Source organism: Bactrocera neohumeralis, unplaced genomic scaffold, assembly GCF_024586455.1.
Source record: "Bactrocera neohumeralis isolate Rockhampton unplaced genomic scaffold, APGP_CSIRO_Bneo_wtdbg2-racon-allhic-juicebox.fasta_v2 cluster11, whole genome shotgun sequence".
Classification (NCBI taxonomy): Eukaryota; Metazoa; Arthropoda; class Insecta; order Diptera; family Tephritidae; genus Bactrocera; species Bactrocera neohumeralis.
Window position 1 is genome coordinate 10,592,586 of NW_026089624.1, and position 4,394 is coordinate 10,596,979.

Sequence of the window (4,394 nt, forward strand, 5' to 3'; positions counted from 1 at the left end):
ACATCAAAAGTACGAGGCTAAAGTTGCAGACATAACAACGGAAACGCTTGCCAGTAGTAAACGACACCAACTGTCTCAAATCGTGAGAATTGCCGAATCAGCATTGCGAAATCATGCCGCAATCCACATGAGATGATGGCAAGTAAATTTGGTAGGTGTTAGGTATTCAGGTTCCAGCACCGAAAAATGAGTTGTAATAACTCGACTGTCATTAACGGCTGCCCTATATAGTAGGGAAATAAAATAACTTTCAATAAGCCTTGTGCTTTATTTACTGGCGCTCAACGTGGGGTTACGCGAAAAAAAATCATTCTAAAGGATTAGCCATTGTGGCCGTGGGTTCGGACACAGGCTGACTTCTAAACGCAGTTTGCAATGCAACACTGCAAACAGATGCGTTTACGTTTCAATGCAATACTTCACTGCAACACTGTTTTGTAAAATAATGCAATGACATTTTAAACGTTTATGAACGCAAAATTGGTTGGCCGAACATTGTTTGTTGTGTTTAATTAAATTATTGTGAAATGAATCTTCAGCAATTCTGCGCTTTTGTTTTGCAAAGCGCTTTAGAATTGGCTGAAACAAAAAATACAAGCAACACCACGTTAATTAAAAATATATTAAATAAAAGAAAGCGCCGGCTATTACATTATTAATGAATCGCGATTCAAAAAGAAGGATTCCTAAAACCTCAAATCAACATTGAAATTATGCAAGATGACGTATTTTACTCGTACTTTCGTATGACGAAGATCACATATAAAGTATTTGCTACTAAATGTTATTTTAAAAAATAATTCATATTTTTTGATTAAAGATATTACAGAGCATGATAAATCCTTGGTGGCCTCCGCACACAACAGGACGAATTGGAATTTCATTGGAAAAATCATTACAAATAACGATTTTTAAGCTGGGCAACAATTGCTCTTTTAGAGACGTCAGCGATCGATAAAATTTTTGTTAAAATAATAAAGATGATCTACCGCTTAAAGGGAGATGTTATATAATTTCCAAAGACTGCAGCTGAACAAAAGCAAATCAGTGAAGAATTTTCATTTCTGCGCTTCAAACCATTCCCCTTTGTTCTAGGGTGCGTCGATGGAACATATGCTCCAATTTCACAACCAATCAAAGATGAAATCAGTTATCGTAACCGTAAGGGAACATACTCAATCCTTGTTGAACTAAATATTTGAAGTTTTTTACCCTAATAGCATTGACAGACGGCAGCGTTAAACCAGATTAATTGCATTTTTCGGGATAAAAAGTAAGTAATTTTAGTATTTTGCATTGCCTTCTAAACCAAAATTACTATCTTTGTTTTAATTTCAGATGACTGGCAGAAAAAAGCGTTCATATATACAATATTCCGAGGTAAAAAACGAATTTATTTTATTTATATAAACACATGCATTTATAAAGTTATTTTTTTTTTACCTCCGTTGCCATCACCATCATGTCCGCTGCCGCCTTCGTTGCCGTCACCATCGCCATCATGTCCGCTGCCACCTTCGTTGCCGTCACCATCGCCATCATGTCCACTGCCACCTTCCTTGCTGTCACCGTCGCCATCATGTCCGCTGCCACCTTCGTTGCCGTCACCATCACCTTCATCTGCAACAAGAAAACGTAATTTTAGCGCCGAGTTGTTAAGGGTTTTAAAAAAACAAACTGACTAATTAGAAAGGATGTTCGACAGCACAATAATTTGTCCGAAAGATTTTTAACCCTTATGGAGAAGGGAACTTTAAGTTTAAAATAATTTTATCGTTTTTTCTAGTCCTAAACCATTATTTAATGAAATGTTTTGTTATTTTCTAGTCTTAAAACATTACATAATGTAACAAAAAATGAATTTAAATAAAAAATTATCTCTTTAAAAATGGATGTTTGTAATTATGTGTACTAATATTTGTTTTCTGCTAATCGATACATCTATACTCACGAAAACTCAGAGCTATTGCATTTCTAATAGCCGATGCTGTTACATCATTTTCCCCAGCTCTTGTAGTGTGATGTGGTTGAATTTCTGTACTTATTTCTGCAGCATCTTGGATCCACGAAGAAGGAATTTCATCATTTTGAATTTTTAGAAAATTGTGCAAAATACAGCATGCATGTATAATAACGTTAACGTTTTTTGGAGCTACCGGTAAACCTCTGCCAATTTTTTTAAATCGAGCTTTTAGTTGACCGAAAGCATTCTCTATAACTCTGCGACATTTGGATAAACGATAGTTAAATATTTTTTCTTACACTGGTTGATTTGGTGAGTATGGAAAAGGCTTCATCATATAACGCGACAATCGAAGGGCTGAATCGCCAATAAGTAATACGGGGACATGAACATCTCCAATCATTTTGATGCTCTGAGCAAATATATCAGCGGTTTCATGGAATTTTTTTAAGGAACTACCTTCAAAAATGCACGAATCGTTATTTCTTCCAGTTGACCCAACATGTATGTATGTAAATTTTGATCTATAAAACAGTGAAAGAATTTATATAAATATTTCCAATAAGTACTATATATTAAATTTACCTATAGTCACAACTTGCCAGCAGAACAACCGAATACCACCCCTTATAATTGTAATAATCGATCGCATCTTCCTTTTTCGGCTGAACCTCAATGTGGCAGCCATCTATTGCTCCAAAACATTGCGGAAAACCAAGGTGTGCAAAACCTTGTACATTTCGCTCTACTTCTTCTGTGCTTGGGGGATAGGAATTGATGCAATCCGATAAATTTGTGCACACAGCTTTGCAAAAATCCACAACTCTTTCCCCAACTGTGGTGCGTCCTACGCCAAATAAACTTGCTACAGTTCTGTATTCCGCTGAAGAACCTAACGCATACAACGCAATAGCCACTCTTTTCTGAAGTGGAATGCAAAGTCGCATGTTGCTGTTGGACTTTCCGATTTCCTTAACCTTTTCACATATTTTGTGAAAAGCTTCTTTGTTTAGACGAAAGTTTTCTTTAAATCGGATGTCATCCATCTTTTTGACATCGTACTCCCAAAAACTGCCATTGCGGTCCTTTTATTAATAACCTATATATGAGGGGTATAAAATATTAATATTCAATATATAATATACTAAACTTACAAATTTCCAGGCGCTTCTTTCCCTTATTTCCGAAGACGCCACTTTGGTACTGGTTTCCAGTATCGCTTTTGTCAACTCATTCATCGTTTTAATCTTTTGAAGCAGGTTCACTAGTAATGTTTTTATTCTTTTGTTTAACAAATTGTGGTCTTGCACCATCTGTGCGGCTAACAATCGCAATTCTTGTCTTCTATCCATTTTTGTTTTATCAAATTGAAAATGTTATTAATATGCCAATCAGCTGTTCGCTAACTCGCATCGCTGCTGTCTGTCACCTATAAATTTGGATCTGATTAAGTGCGCAGTTAATCAAGGTTAACGCTGTCGTCTGTCAAGGCTATAACTTATAATTTTTTAAGTTTAATACTTTTTTGCAAGGCTATTGTCGACAGTCGCATGAAATTCATAGATGTATTTATTGGTTGCCCCGGTTCATGCCATGACGCATCGGTAAGGCAAATGAGTTCTATCAGGAAGGCCATTATTAATATAGAAGTTAATATTTATTCCAATTACCATTTTTTGGGCGATGGAGGTTATCCTTTGGATAAGTTTATTATGGTACCTTATCGTGATAACGGATTCTTAACACCAATGCAAATGAAGTATAATGTAATTCTAAGCTCAACTCGGGTTGTTGTGGAACAGGCATTTGGCGTTTTAAAAAAGAAATTTAAAATACTAAGATATATTGAAGTTCAACGTCCATATATGCCAAAATTAGTAACAATGGCATGTATGATATTTCATAACATTATTATTGTAAATGAAGGCAGCAATACCGATGAAATAATAGAAGAAAAAAACATCATCGAATTTGAAACGCTCGAGGAAACCACTTTATCAGGACCGAGAGATGCAAAAGCAATGAGAGATGTGTTGGCAACTTTATTATCAGCCCAGTACGTAAGTATGTACCTATATCAATTAAATTATAAGTTAAGAGCATTTTGTTTTAACATGTTTTATTGAATTCAATTCATAACAATAAATTTATTGCATTGATATTTGGTTTTAATTAAACTTAAAAAGACTTCAGCCTATTAGAGAAAACAAATTAAGAATTATTGTGAATTTTCTACAATTCTCTGGAATAAGGTACGAATTTCATTTATCTCAGCTACTTTCTCTTTTTCCACCGCAATTTTTTCTGTCTCCATGTCCAGCAGCTTCTTCATAATTTTGGCATCTGCCTCAGATTCTTTGTTCAAAAAATCCAAAACTTCGCAACGTTTTCGTTTTATTACACACCTTGAAGTTGTGATATCTGCAGGTGT

The 4,394-nt window shown here is 35.1% G+C and overlaps 1 pseudogene; it reads right to left on the bottom strand.

The window, feature by feature from the left end:
• Nucleotides 1-312: 312 nt before the first annotated feature.
• LOC126765897 (uncharacterized) lies at nucleotides 313-3,032 on the bottom strand (annotated as a pseudogene).
• Nucleotides 3,033-4,394: the final 1,362 nt, after the last annotated feature.